A 16,530-nucleotide genomic window follows, 5' to 3' on the forward strand; every position below is an offset into this window, starting at 1 on the left:
GAGCACGTAGCGAGATTTACAAAGGATGAGGCAATGAAAAGTTTTTTCTTTATTGATGCATGATATATGTAACCAAATTTGGTGCAAATATGAAATTGCTCTGGTAATTTTAGTAATCCGCTTTATTTTCAGCCATACCTGGTGCAGTTCTTCGGTAATTACAATTAACACCCTTGTCAAGTCACCCCGGGTCTTGAATAATTAAGTATAAAGTGCGGAAACTTTTATGCCAGCATGTCCCCAAAGCCCTGTTCTCTATGATGGCGGTATTACTTCTTTTTTTTATTAGATTATCAGTACTTATGCTTGCATAGTCACATGAAAACTTTTGTTATAAAAATAACTAACATGCTACTGCTGCTGTAGGGAAAAAATCGGGACATTTATTGCACTTCTCTGCGTATATGGAACCATTCGCGACAAATAAAATCATTATATTTCCATTATTTACAAATTTACGAAGGGGGAGGGATGCCAATCACTGAAAATGTGGTAGATCAAAAAACAACCCTTTAAGTTCACTCCCTTGTTATGGCCTCTTCGCTTTCGCTTTGGTCAAAGAAATGCGGCACTGAAATCAACGAAACCTCTGATCCCTCTTCGTAGTGATGATACCATTGTGGTATGGTACTCCGTCGTCGGAAGCCCGCAGAATTCGCGACGTGCAAGGACCATCAGAAACCGCATTACCTCACAATTTTTGACGACCAGAGATCTAAAAACCGTAATTTTATGAATTTCTACTGAATAATTTGCTATATTTTTTCGTCACAAAACCAAACACCCAGGGCTAGGAAAGAATATAATTTCAGGAACTCAAACTTTTCACTAAATCAACCAGTTTAAGAAGGGGAGAAGTCGGCCTGGTTGGTGCCTGATCTGACGGCTAAAAACAGCGGTTACGCGAGACATATGAGATCGGGACACGATCGACGCTGTCCCCACTTTTCGTACTGCGCGACACGTGTGTCAACAGATGGTGAGCGCACGTCTGCTCTGCCGAAAAAACGCCAGTGCTTACCTCACTACTGTCCTGAGGTAAAATCATTCTGGCTAGTGCAGAGTGTCAAAAACTTATCATTTTATTCAATGCCTAGGTACAATACACTGTGGCGAAATACGCCGTACATGGCCAATGCGAGTCTGTGTACTTCGAGGAATACTAAGTTGAAAGCACCAACAATTGCTATGATTCTCAGAAACTCAAAACGCGCCTACAAGCCTTGAAAACCGGCGCCGCGCTACCTCAACTCGACGCCGCTCCCTGGCCTCTTGCCTACCGCGAGCCTGCTAGCGACTGCAGCGCCACCTCGCTTGTTTGCAAACATGGAGGAGGTCTATAGTCAGTTTTAATCATATTGAAGGCAGCTGGCATGCTGTTGTGAGGTATCCCTAGGCGGTACAATTAAACATGCATATACCCTCCATTATGAGCCGTCCATATGACACAGGGGCAGATTTGGCCCTCGCCAGTAAAAAATTCATATGTAAAAACATGCATGACCTCATTTTTTGGATGCAAAAGGCCCAAACAACACATATAGTTCAAATGAAATTGCAATAGTTCTCTTCAATACTATATATATCTAGGTTACAAACCAATAAAAGAAAATCTATGCGCATGCAACAGTTATAAACAGAATACAAAATTAAAACAGCCCCGGCCCGGCTGAGTGGTTACTGCGCTCGGCTGCTGTCCCGAAAGGTGCGGGTTCGATCCACGCCGCGGCGGCCGAATTTCGTTGGAGGTGAAATTCTAGAGGCTCGTGTACTGTGCGATGTCAGTGCTTATTAAAGAACCCCAAGCGGTCGAAATTTCCGGAGCCCTTCACTACGGTGCCCCTCTGAGCCTGAGTTGCTCTGGGACGTTCAACCCAAACAAACCAATAAGCCAAATCAAAATTAGAGCAGGAACTTTAGGCGCATATTCAGTCGAATGTTGAAGGCACGGAACATGCGACGAGCTAGGATCTAGTTGCTTTGCGACTTTGCAGCAGCACACGGATCAGGAAGGGTCGTATGCAACACCATCGCCAGCAGCCGACGCTATATCACGACGTGCCTCTCTGCGTGCACGCCTGTAAGCAGTACTCTTCGGCACCGTAGCCATTATGGTGTCACCAGATTAATATAATGGCCCCCAGTAAGCTTCTGCTCATGTTGAGCCAGCATCAGTCACTGAACTTTAATACCGCCGCTAAAATTACTTCAAAAGCTAGAAATCACGCTACACGGCTCACACACCAGGCGAGGACTACCGACTGCCACTTACTTTCACTTGCCGCATGTGCCATCCGTGTTTCCCGCTGCTGGAACCTTGCTGAATACGTAAAAGAAGTTACACTCGTTACGCAACCAACATGCAGTAGGAGCGTCAATAATTACCTGAAATTTTGGTCCAAAAAACGGAAAACGGAAAACGCTAATACACGCCTCAAACCTTCAGTAGTGCGATGACGATGGTGGTGCCATTGAGCTAATGAGCAAAGAGCCTTTTTAAGCAACATACACCTAAGACAAAAATAAAACTGTGATCCTAAATAAACAAAAAATAACTGCAAAACAGGATGTGTGGTATTAATTTTCATGATCACTGCTCTAAGAGCACGAACAAGTTGCCAGTTGTTGTTGCTGTGGTGTCACTGTCATCGTCAGTGGCTGTTTTGGTCGGAAGGCGGGAATACAATTTTGCGTCAAGGTGGTTATGTTGTGAGTTCTATGCAGATGACATCACACTTTGGGTAACCAAAGGATGCGAAGGCTCCATAGAAGGCACACTCCAAGCAGCAGTGGACATCATTGAGGCATGCGCATGGGAATCCGGCCTCATTTGTTGTGAGCAAAAATCTAAACTCTTCGTGATCCGTCGTAAACAAAGAGGTAGGTGTACCACGACATCCCCCCCCGCAAATAAACGTCTATGTTAATGGACGATCTGTCAAAGAGGTACAGACCATGAGAATACTGGGGTTGTATTTACAAACAAATGGAAAGAATACTGACACACTCACTAAGCTAAAACGCACGGTAGAAGCGACGGCGCGATTAATCCGCCGCATAGCTAACCGCAGACAAGGGGTGAGGGAAAGAGATTTATGCCGCCTAGTGCAGGCCTTTGCGCTAAGCAGGATACTCTATGCCACCCCTTATCTCAAATTTTCGAAAGCAGAAAAGGACAAATTGGATAGCATGATACGGCAGGCCTATAAGGCTGCGTTAGGACTCCCACTAAATGCCTCAACCGAAAGCCTTATGAGGTTAGGAATACATAACACCTACAATGAACTGAAAGAAGCCCATTTAATGGCTCAAACAGCGCGATTAGCCAATTCCAGAACTGGCAGGAGTATTCTTACCAGGCTCGGAATTAACTTTCAACCTACGAATAACGATGCTAAAGTAGACTTACCCCGCGACTATAGGACGGCCCTACTAATCAAACCACTCCCCAAAAACATGCACCCCTTACACCATGAGGGTAGAAGACAAGCACGAGCCAAAGCCTTACATAAGAAATACAGACAGTGCGCTGCAACACTTTATGTAGATGCGGCAGAATACAAAAATACCAATGCCTTTGCAATTGTGGTTGTGAACGAGAATGGTGACCACATCGTCTCTGCGACAATCAAAACGAAATCCTCTGAAACGGCAGAAGAGGCGGCTATAGCCCTCGCCTTAGCACATACCAAAGGGAGCATCATCCTCAGCGATTCCAAAATGGGTATCAATAATTTCGCTATAGGGGAATTACAAACACCTCCCTTAGAATCCTTAACGCAACCAAATTCTCACCAAATTATTCCGAATTGATATGGGTCCCAGCCCATTCAGGGAATCCGGGGAACGAGGCAGCCCACAATAAAGCCCGAGGTTTCGTCGACCGGGCAGTGGATGAGTCTGGCTCCCTGAATTTCACGAAGGACTCAATGATCACATATCATGATCTCAGCAATCATTTTAAATTAGAGAGGAGAATTTTCCCCCCTCCAGACAAAAGACTTACTAAAGAACAAGAGGTTACGTGGCGTCGTCTACAGACGAGATCGATACGCACCCCATCACTCCTCGCGCACATTTATCCAGATCTTTACAACCCAAACTGCAAACACTGTGGCCAACGTGCTACCTACGATCACATCCTGTGGGACTGCAAAATAGAGCCACCTCCGGGTGATCTAGTTACAGCTCCTTCTCTCGAGCGGTGGGAGACAGTGCTGGCTAGCTCTGACCCCAGAACGCAAGTTTTGGCGGTGGAGTGGGCTGACAAAGTCGTCGAGGGCTATGTACTCTCGACCACTTAACGCGACCTCTTGCCAAGCTCTCTCCGGCGATTAAAATGTTTTACAATCAGTTGTGAGCTTGGAGGAGAAGAGTGTAAGCTCACCCTCGATAGCTATAGCAAAACGGGAATTAGACTATTTGAGCCAGGTTCAGTTAGAGTAATTAGGCCGCCCTTCCCTAATCTCGAAGTTTTAAAGTTAGGGTTTCTGTATTCAGCTAATGGCCCTTTTGGAATTGCTTATTTTCGTCCTGCTTTTAACGGTTTTTTGGCTCTTTCAAAAAATAAGTACTGGGTTGTGTATTACTTTGTGACATCTTGCGCTTATACATCGCATGGATTATTGTTTACTTGTTCTAAACAGCTGTATCAAGCCCGCTAGCCAAAGACGTCGGAAAAGGACAGTGGAGCGTGCCACTCGAGCGCTCATGAGAATTGTATGGCCATCTGCACGATTCGGACCCTCTGAATATAAACACTTCCTTATAACAACCGATCTGCGACTGTTTTCGGGATGATCCCACCGCGGCTTTTATACGGACGTCGTGTCCGTATAACGTTCGAGCCGCGACTGTTCCCGGGATAATCCCAGTGCGGACTTCATACGGATGTCCCAGGGACGTCCTGTTAGGGATGTGGGACGTGCGTACATTTTTGGGACGTCCTACGGATCTTTGGTGTTGTCTGGGAAGCTGATATATGCGCTTTTGCCGAGAATATGCGTTCCTTGCCCGCAGCAAAAGCCGGCGGCCGACAGACTACAGTTGAACGAACGTATCCCGATTCTTTTCTGCTTACAGCTTACAGGAAGCAGGTTACGAGCGTAGAAATCGCAACAACCACAGCAGAGTCCACCAGGGTCGATCGTCGGCGGTCATACCAGTCATATATACTCACTGCGTAGTAAGCAAACACGCAATAATCCGAGAGTACGGCTTGTTTGATAAACAACGCACGGGCAGTTTTTCCGTCCTATGCGGTGTCGACTGAAACACGTTAGATTGCGATTGCTCATCGCATGCTTTTGAGGATTTCTTGAAGCTTACACAGTGCACCGAAGGCACACGCTTGCGTTGTCGTTGCCGATGTATACGAGTGCGAGCTTGATCAGCTGCATGTTCTGCAGTCTGCGGCACGCAGCCCTCAATAACTGCAAGTCGTTGTTTTCGATATCAAGCAGCCTATTTCTACCGTACGCGTGCGTAGCAATTATGAGACGCAGAACGCGAAGCTAGAGAGAGCATCTGCCCTCCGTGATCCGCGACTTGCGTGCCGCCGTGATTGCCGGCTGGCTGGTTCCGGTGGCCGCCAGCCCACGTGACCATAATGCGTTTTCCTGTCAGAGACGAACTTGCGGGCTGCCAGCGGGCTGCCCGAGCGTGGTTAATCGAAGAGGGCCACTCTCAAACATGCGTCACTTCCGGCGGGCGGCAATGGCGCCCGTTTTTCCAGTTTCGGTATTGAAAACTCCGATTTTTGCGTGCCTTTTTCACCGTAACTGCTTGAAACTGGAGCGTAATGTTTTGTGGGTAGCATAATACGGGGCTGTACTATGAAAAAACAACCTTTTTACGGTTTGAAAAATTTCGGTCAAGTAGGCCTTTAAAGGAAATAAAAGACGCGCGTCGCAGCAACAACTGCGTCCGCCGGAGCGGACGCTGCTCAAAAAGATAAGCGGCCGAAGCCGCGCTCGCCGAAGCGAGAACAGATACACACACTGCCCCGAGAGCGAGGCAAGCTCAGCTTTATACCGCTGCTGTAGCGTCTCGTGGTCAGCTGCAGCGCCTCTCATGTGGAGCCTCCACCGCCGCGGCCGACCGCGCGAGCCGGCAGCCCATGTCTCCTCTGCTGTGACGTCATGTTGTCACGTGGTGTCACGTGGTCACGCTAAACGTCACGTGGTCACGTGGTCAATGGTAGCTCCACCGCCGCGCTCGACGGGCTGTAGTGTAGCTCTAGTAATATGCTTCGCATAAAAAGTTGGAAGTGTCAAACATGTGTAGTTTCAGCTGCTCGAGGCTCAAAAATTGTAACAAAGGTACAGAATGAGCAGTCTCTGACAGAAAGGATGCTAATGGAAATCAACAAAAGCTCTGTGAACTACCGGAAATCAAACAGAAGTTAGATGTCCTTTTCCAGGTCAAAGAGACAGTGAAAAGTATGGAAAAGTCTGTTCAGCATCTTTCAGATCAGTACGATGAAGTGCTGGCCAAAATGCAGCTTCAGTCCACTGAGATTGTCACTTTATCAAAAAGGGTTGAAAAGATTGAGGCACAGATTCAGTCAGAGAACACTAACCCGGAAATCTGCGAACTACGACAGCAAATAAACAGTCTGGAACAGTACAGCAGGGGGAATAACTTGGAAGTACATGGACTTGCGCAAGCCAAAAATGAAAACTTGTTCCAAAAAATTAATGCTATAGCCCAGGACTTAGAGCTTCCTCAGTTGACTGAGCACGACGTTGAAGGCCTTCATAGATTGCCCGCTAAACGTGGCAAAACCCCGGCAGTTCTGGTTCGCTTTTCCTCACGGGTTAACGAAGGACCAATGGATGGCTAAGAAGCAAAGTATGCGGGAAGCTGAATCCACAGTGTACTTTCTTGACAATTTAACAGCGCAGAACAAAAGGCTCATGTGGATGATGAGGACAAGGGCCACAGAAAAGCAGTACGAATATGCTTGGCAGAGTAATGGAAAGCTTTTTATGCGCAAGTGCCAGGGTGAAACGGCAATACGGATCGCGTGTGTTGCTGACCTGGAAAATATCATCTGAGCAGGCACCGCCTCTACTTCGTCTTACTTATCAGTTTTTTTCATCATTTTTCTTTTATGGCATCACAAACAAAGCCTCTTTACTACGATGCTTTATCTTCTAACTCTGCGGTGCGCAGTTGTCTTGTTCACAAAAATGACAGGATGTCAGTCATTCATGTGAATATTAGAAGTCTCAAAATAAGCGCTTTGAAATGCAAACATCTTTGGATTCCCTGAATCATAGATTTGATATAGTACACTGAAACATGGTTCACAAATCAAAATGATGGTATCTTTTTTCGTGGCTACAAGTTTGAAGGCGTGTTCAGAGGAAACCGTAGAGGAGGTGGCGTCGCATTGTATGTTAAAGAAAACCTTGACTATGAAGTTTTATCAGATTTTTCTCTTGTCGATACCCACTATGAATCGGTTGCTATAAAATGTTATGGAACACTGATCGCTTGTATTTATCGACCCCCATCTAGTGAAAGTGCTGAATTTATCAAGTTTGTGCGTGATCTTCTTGAATATGCTTGTATCATAAATATCCCTCTTGTTTTGGTTGGAGACTTTAACATCGATCTTTTGACAAACAGCTCCCCGCGACGTCTTTTTTGTGAAGCCATTGATGCATTTCTCTGCACCAATGTTATTCAGTCACCAACAAGAATAACCTTAGAGAGGGACTCATTATTAGGTTTATGTGTTACAAATCATGAGTTATCAAGAGTTCTATCAGGTGTGCTTACATTTGATTTGAGCGACCATCTGCCTATATTCTGTTTTTTTCCTCGGGCGATAAGAAAAAGGAAGCAAGTAGCAACTCCTCAGATAGTATATCGCAGTTTCAATCAAGAAAACTTGGCTAGGTTTAGATCCATGATGGAAAGCACTCCCTGGAGCGAAGTTTACAATGAGTTAAATCCTAGTATAGCGTACAATATCTTCCTTCAGTTAGTAAAAAGTAAATATGATACCGCATTTTCTTTGACAGTGGGAAAAACTCACAAAAAGTCTCGAAAGTCGTGGGTTACAAGAGAGTTATATCGACGAATTCAAACATGTGACAGACTTTTTGACAAATTCATCAAATCAAAAGATCCAGTGATACTTAAGGAATACAAAAAACTTAGAAATAAGTTAGGCTCTGATATTAAAAAAGCTAAAAAACAGTATTATCAGAATAAATATTCAGCAGTCTCCAATTGCCCTAAGAAAATATGGGATTGTTTGAGCGACCTCACGGGAAGGGCGACAACCCATATTCCCAGCACATTAACATCCAATGGCGTTGAATACAGTGGCGCTGCTTTGGCAAACAAGTTTAATGCTCATTTCCTATCCTCAGGATCCTCAGCAGGATAGAAATCATGAAATTGGTCAGTATATTGCCTCTCCAATTGGAAGTTCCATATTCTTGAATCCTTGCAGTGAACATGAAGTATTCACATTCTTTAGAAGCCTAGAAAAATCCACTGCGGCAGGCGCAGATGAAATTAAGGCCGAGCCTATTATTTCTGTTGCCGATCTAATCAGCTTGCCCTTGCAGCATATATGTAACAACGCGTTAGTTCAAGGTGTTTTTCCAGATGGTATGAAAATTGCCACAGTGGTTGTTTTACACAAAGGTGGCCCTTATGACAATATAAACAAATACAGACCTATATCTGTACTCCCTTTGTTTTCTAAACTGCTGGAATATTTGATAAAAATCCGACTGTGTAAGTTCTTTGACGACAGACAAATTTTTGTTAACGAACAGTTCGGGTTTCGTGAGAAGAAGTCAACAGAAATGGCATTGCTTAGTATACAGGAAAAATATTTTCTAATATGGATGACAAACAATTCACAGTTGGACTTTTTTTAGATTTCAGGAAGAAATTTGATTCAGTTAAACATAATGTTTTATTTTATAAGCTACCGTTTTATGGCATTCGAGGAGTTGCCTTAAATCTGATCCGTACTTATCTTTCCGGTCGCGTGCAGTGTACATGTTTGAATGGTCATCAATCACAACCTGGCCAATTAATATACGGTGTTCCACAAGGGTCTATTTTGGGTCCAGTATTATTCATTCTTTATATCAATGATATTGTTACGTAAATGTAGGCACACAAGAAGTAGTCACTGAGGGATGCTGACAGCAGCTCACAGCAGCTCACAGCAGCTCAATCGAACCACTGCCGGCCAACGGCGCACAGATCACACTTCGTCCTCTTCGCGCTCCGTACAACGAGCCCAGCACTGTCTTCTTCGTTGTCCACTGACACAACTCCCGGTGGCGAAAGCATCGTCCCGATGCTAAGTGGAAGACGGAGCAGGTGCACGGTATGGCTTGAGGCGAACCACGTGAACAACGTCAGTGGTAGGGGGGGGGGGGGTGGATGACGACGGAGGGTCGAGGGGGGCAATCTCATAAGTCACGTCGGTCACCTGACGGAGCACGCGATAAGGGCCCTTATACTGATGTAGGAGTTTTTCTGAAAGGCCGACACGGCGAGAGGGACACCAAACGAGGACGAGTGATCCTGGCGTGTAGTGGACTGGGCGATGTCGGCGGTCGTAAACTGACTTCTGGTAGGCCTGGGAGGCGGTGAGACGGTCGCGGGCGATTTCGCGGGCCGAGGTTGCTTGAGCGATGGCGTCACGTGCGTACTCCGTGGTCGAGGCCGAAGAAAGCGGCAGGAGTGTATCCAGTGGCAACGCAGGATGCCGGCCATACAAAAGATAGAAAGGCGAATAGCCCGTGGTGTCATGCCGCGATGAATTATAAGCAAATGTTACATAGGGCAAGGCAATGTCCCAATCACGATGGTCGGGTGCGACGTACATGGATAGCATGTCAGTGAGGGTCCTATTCAGGCGCTCGGTAAGCCCGTTCGTTTGAGGATGGTACGCTGTAGTGAGTTTATGCTGCGTGGAACAGGACCGGAGTATGTCGTCAACTACCCGGGACAAAAAGTAGCGGCCGCGGTCCGTCAGCAATTGGCGTGGGGCACCGTGATGAAGGATGACATTTTGCAACAGGAAATCGGCGACATCGGTGGCGCAACTGGTTGGTAAGGCACGTGTGATAGCGTACCGAGTGGCGTAGTCAGTCGCGACGGCGATCCAACGGTTGCCGGAACTGGACGTAGGAAAAGGTCCGAGGAGGTCTAGTCCGACACGATGAAAGGGTTCCAGAGGTACGTCGATAGGCTGCAGAAGGCCGGCAGGCAAAGTGGAGGGCCGCTTCCTTCGTTGACAGAGGTCACAGCTGGCAACGTAACGGCGAACACTACGGTAAAGGCCGGGCCAGAAGAAGCTAGTTAGTTATATTGATTTTTATGGCGCAAAAGCAGCTGAGGCTATGATGCGCCAAACACAAGGTTAGAGTTTTTGTTAATGGTGAAGCTTTTTTTAAAAATACTTAGTTTGTTTAAAACGTTGGCTTCCTTGAGAAACCTAAAAATACATGAAATGTCAACCAGTGCTTGATCACCTAAGAGTATCATGGGGTGTAATGGGATGCTTTCCCTGTAAAATGTTGTGAAATATTTCTTTCTTAGTTCTTCTAGTTTTATGCATGAAATTAAAATGTGGTTCACTGTGAGTTCAGCACCACACATTTCACAGAGAGGTTTGTTTTGTTTGGCTAGCAGAAAGTTGTGCGTGAGGTGGGTGTGTCCAATGCGGAGCCGACATAAAATAACTTCGGTAAAACGTTCTTGATGCCTACATGATTGCCATTCCCCTAAAATTGGTTTCACAGAATGTAATTTGTTGTTTACGTGATCTTGCCATGCGGCCTGCCACTTATTTCTGAGTTTACTGTTGATAAACTTTAAGCAATCCCTGTGCGGTATGTTCACTTGCTTTATTTGGCCATTCCGGGCTTGTGCAGCGCATACATCTGCTTTCTCATTACCTACGATTCCAACATGGCTAGGAACCCAGCAGAATTTAATGTTATGTTTTTGTTTTGTGATTTTAACAATGTTATGTATGATGTTACCTATTATGGGTTCAGCAGCATTTCTGGAGTGCAGTGCTTTGAGCATACTCAGGGAATCGGTGTAAATGATGCTATTTTTGATGTTTTCTCTTACTATTTTTTCTACACCTACAAAGATGGCATAACACTCAGCAGTAAAAACCGATGCGCATTCTGGTAGTCGCATTATCTGTTTGTTTTTTTGTTTTTTCCTTGGATTACTGCACTTCCAACGTGACTTTCTGTTTTTGAGCCATCGGTATAAAATTCAATGTAGGTGTCATATTTTTCTTGTAGTGCAAAGAATTCCTGTAATATGTACTCATTGGGCGTTTGCTTTTTATCTAAATGTGTCATTGTGAAGTCACATACCGAAGGCAGGCTGTACCATGGTGGCAAATATTCATTCCTTTGTGCAATATTCGGTAAGCAGTCTAGTACTGTTAGCTCTTCACATTTGTCTTCAAAGCGCAATAGTAATGGTCTGATAGAATGTGGTTTGTTGATGAATAATCTTTTAGATGGGCACTTGGTGACAACCGGATGGCAGAGATGTTTCGGAAGAGAACGGATTTTTAAGACGTATGTGCATGTCAGTGCGATTCTTCGGTCCTCAAGAGCGGGCTCATTAGTTTCAACGTATAGGCTGGCTACTGGTGACGTTCTGTATGCTCCAGATGATAGGCGCAGACCAAGATTATGAATGGGGTCTAATCTTTTTAAGTAGGATGCTCTTGCCGAACCATATACTATGCACCCGTAGTCCAGCTTGGAGCGCACCAGAGAGCGATATATTTGTAAAAGGTTTGCTCTATCGGACCCCCACCGCTTCCGTGAGAGCACTTTTAAGATATTGAGGACTTGAGAAGCTTTCTTTTTAAGGTTGTTAATGTGTGGTAGAAATGTGAGTTTCTTGTCGAAAGTTAGGCCTAAAAATTTGTGTTCTTGTTTAATTGGTAGCGCAGTGTGATTCAGGTATAGACTGGGATCGACCTGTAGGCCTCGTCGCAATGAGAAAAGAACAGCTACTGTTTTTTGAGGGGAAAATTTAAATCCATTTCTGTCTGCCCAAGAACCTAGTTTATTTAGTGTGATTTGTATTTGTCTCTCACAGGTTGATATACTGGAGGACGTGCATGCTATTTGTAGGTCATCTACATAAACTGAATACATTATGGACTTGGGTATTACTTTAGCTAAGGAATTCATTTTGACTATGAAGAGTGTCGTGCTTAAAATGCACCCCTGGGGTACGCCGTTCTCTTGGGTAAAAGTCATGGAGAGAGTTGCTCCTAGGCGGACTCGGAATGTGCGGTTAGCCAGGAAGTCGTTCAAGCAGTTCAACATCCTGCCGCGGATACCTAGCTCTGCTAGGTCACGGAGGATGCCGAACTTCCACGTAGTATCGTAGGCCTTCTCCAAGTCGAAGAAGACCCCAATACAGTGCTGCTTGTGGATGAACGCCTCCCGGATGGTGTTTTCTAGGCGGACAAGATGATCTGTGGTGGAGCATGTTTTCTTAAACCCACATTGGTGTTTATCTAGTAGTTGCCGAGATTCAAGTACGAAGGTTAGTCTAATGTTTATTACACTTTCGAAAGATTTAGCAATGCAGCTGGTGAGGGCTATTGGTCTATAACTGCTAGGACTTGTTGGTGGTTTTCCGGGTTTGAGAAAAGGTATTATGACTGCTTTTTTCCACTCGTTAGGTATATTTCCAGTTATCCAGATTTTATTAAAGAATTTTAACAGTGCCTCTACAGCAGCCTCGGAGAGATGTGCAAGCATAGCGTAATGCACGTTGTCTGGTCCTGGTGCTGTCTTTTTTCCAGAAGATAATACTTTATTTAATTCTTGTAGTGTGAGAGGCTGGTTATAATCCTCGTGTACACCTGCTCCAGATGGAAATTTTTGTTTTTCGGCTATTGCTTTGTGTTTCTGAAATGTGTTTGTGTAGTTGGAGGAGCTTGAGATCTCAGCAAAATGCTCGCCCAGTATGTTGGCCTGTTCTTCTAAAGATGTTTGTGTCCCGGGTGCTGTCAAGAGAGGAAGTGTGAAAGGGGTATGGTCACCTGTAAATTTACGAACTTTTTCCCACATTTTCTTTGATGTTATTGAACTATTTATTGAGGAGACGTATTTCTGCCAAGAGGTTTTCTCTGCATTTCTTCGCACATACCGCGCTCTGGCTTTTGCCTTCTTAAAGGTAAGTAAGTTCTCTGCAGTGGGATATCGACGCAGAGCGCTCCAGGCTTTGTTTTGTTGTTTTTTTGCTAATGTGCATCCTTGTGTCCACCACACTTTGTGTTTCTTTTGTGCAAGTCCTGTTGTTTGTGGTATAGCGAGTGTTGCGGCTGATATTATGCATTCTGTAAACTTCTCATTAATTTCATCTGTGCTAAGGTCGTCACAAAATTCTTTTTCCAGAGTGGCACTTTTTGTAAAAAGTGACCAGTCGGCGAGCTGAATTTTCCAGCGCCGTGGCCTTGTGGGGATGATTGGAGTGGACGATGAGAGCCTGATGATGGTAGGTAAGTGATCGCTGCCCATGGGGTCATTTAAAACATCCCATTTAAAATCGTTAAAAAGTAATGGTGATGCGAAAGCTAAATCGAGAGAGCTCATTTTTGCTGAGCTTGGACAGCAATATGTGGCTTTTCCCGTATTTAAAAGACAGACATTATTAGAAAGTATAAAATCTTCGATTGTTTGGCCTCTAGAGTCACAGCGTTCGCTTCCCCAAAACGGAGAGTGAGCGTTAAAATCGCCAACTACCAGAAATGGCTCCGGCAGTTCATCGAGCAGGGCTTCTAGATCTTGGCATGTTAATGTGATGTGTGGGGGAAGATATGCGGAACATATTGTTATGGTTTTGTAGCTGATGACGCTAACCGCAACCGCCTCAAGTTTCGTTTTCAGTTTGATTTCTTGAGCCGGGACGCCGCTTTGGATGATGATTGCGACGCCTCCCGACAGTCTATTTGCATGTTCGCGATCACGTCTAAAAGTTTTATAATGTTTTAAGATATTTGAATGTTGTGGACCAAGATTGGTCTCCTGGAGACATAGAGCTAGAGGCATCACTGACCCTAGAATATGTGTTATATCACTGTAGTTCCTCAACATTCCTCTACAGTTCCATTGAACCACAAATGTCATGTTTGTTTTTTTTGGGTTGGAATGGAACGTAAGGAATTTACTGTTCTGGGCCCGTTACCGGGGTTTTATCTTTTCTTCGCTCGAGAGAGCCGGTCCGCCGCTGCAAAGCGGGCGGAGTGGGAGTTGTATCCATCACCTCACCAGAGGTGCTGGAGGACCGCGAAGCTGCGGATGTGTTGGTGTCGGGCCTCCCCCGGCGGGGGGAAGTCCTGCGGGGTGCCGACTCATGGGCCGGTACTCCCTGCTTTGTAGATGGCAGGGCAGCCTTTGCTGTCCCTGCCTGGGGCGTGGATGGCCCTGCCACAGGCTCCGTGATGGTGGCCTGGGCAGATGCCGGAGTGCTGCGTGGTGCACCGCCCCTGCGCACCACGTCAGCAAAGTTTGTTTTTGTCGAGAACGTGAATGTGTTCTTTGCGTGGTAGAGTTGTCTTGCTTCCCTGAAAGTTATGTTTTGTTTTGTTTTCATTGTTATTATTTCTTTCTCAGCCTTCCAGGAAGGACATGATCTAGAATATGCTGGATGGTCACCTTCGCAGTTTGCGCACCGGAGTGCTGCTCCTTCACAGTTCTCGGAAGCATGGTCTTTTGAGGCGCATTTAGCGCACGTTTTGTGGCCACGGCAGCTCTGTGACCCATGTCCGTACTTTTGACAGTTAAAGCACCTTCGTGGATTCGGTATGTAGTGACGTACATTTATTTTCAAGTAGCCTGCTTCGATAGAGTCTGGAAGAGTGCTAGAGTTGAATGTCAGAACAATATGTTTCGTCGGGATTTCCTTGTCGTCTTTCCTTATTTTAATTCGATGCACGTTTGTAACATTCTGGTCCCTGAGACCCTCAAGGATTTCTTCCTCAGTGAGGCAGACAAAGTCTGCTTCGGAAATGACACCACGGACACTGTTCAAGGAACGGTGTGGAGTTATTGAGATTGGGGTTTCCCCGACTGACAACATGGTGGAGAGCTTGGAAAGTTGGCTGTTGTCTTTAAGCTCGAGAAGGAGGTCGCCACTAGGCATTTTTTTTAGTTTGTAACCTGTGCCCAAGGCGTCGGTCAGGCTTTTCGCTACCAAGAATGGCGATATCGTTCGGGCAGTTTTATCTGTTGCTTCGCTGTGGAGCACATGGAATTTGGTGAAAGTCACTTTAGATTTCTGGATGTATTCAGCTGTCACATCGGTCCGCCCTCTTTTGAGAGGGCGATCTGGTTTGGAAAGGGGGGGAGCCATAAAAATTGATTTTTTTCGGTCATGGTGCCAGCCACCCACCATGGAGTCCAACAAGGGGACGCGACAGGAACTTGAAAGAAAGTCCTGCCCACGCCAGCTGTACACCTTAACTATAACCTAATATGACTCAACTCGGGATAGTTGGTCACACACGGTTAACCCTCGCCGCCAGGAAAAAGAGGAAAAAACAAAGAAAATAGGAGGAGACAGGAGAGTTGTAAGAAAGAGATAGGAAAGTGAAAGATAGAGGGGAGGACAGGAAAAGGCGACTGCCGATTTCCCCCGGTCGGGTCAGGCCGGAGGTGCCGTCTACAGGAAGCTGGGGCCAAAGTGGTGTGTTGCCTCCGCCGAGGGGCCTTAAGGGTCCAAACGCTCGGCATCGGCTCAACCACCAGGATCCCCTTTTCCCCGGACATGGCGATGCCACGCACGGCTAAGCGCGGATGCTCGGGTCCGTGGTGACGCATTGTTCACCATCATCCCCCTGCGGGGATGTCCCTGCGGATGCTCGGGTTAACCCCGTGGTGTCGCCACTCACCAACGTCTGCATGCTGCAGACGCCTCCCTGCGGGGAGCCAGAAGAAGCGGCGTCGGACCCGATCGTACGTGCCGGAGACACCGAGGTGTCCCGCGGTGGGCAGGTCGTGTAGTTCCGCGAGGACAGACGAGCGGAGACGCTGAGGAACGACGAGCAGGAGCGGAGGGCCGTGTAGTGCCGGAGCTCACATTTCGCTGGCGGGCCTGTCTAAACCAGCGCTGCGCGCCCGCCGGCGCTCACAGCAGGCCCAGACTTTCTCGGACAAGTCCCGACATGCAGCGTGACTCATCCCGCCAGCGCGGCGCCGACACGGACCCTTCCTCCTCTCCTCCTCTCCATCGGTGCGAACTCCTCCGGCGCTCGCCGGCTCTCGACCATTGGTCTAATTTGAATGGTGGCCAGTGATTGGAGGATTTGAACGGCTGGCTGCCGTAACCGTTTCCAGCGGCTTTAAAAGCGGAGCCGCGCTGAACCCGAGCAGCAGACGGGCAGCAGAAGAGCCATCACGCCGGAGCTACGCTCGCCGCCGGGGCCGCTCTTCGTCTTTGTGCTAGCCCGTGGTGCTCTTGGCCCTTGTATCATGTAAAAGCCCTTGT

The sequence above is a fragment of the Amblyomma mixtum genome, chromosome 5, assembly GCF_055824585.1.
Source record: "Amblyomma mixtum isolate Tamu chromosome 5, ASM5582458v1, whole genome shotgun sequence".
Taxonomy (NCBI): Eukaryota; Metazoa; Arthropoda; class Arachnida; order Ixodida; family Ixodidae; genus Amblyomma; species Amblyomma mixtum.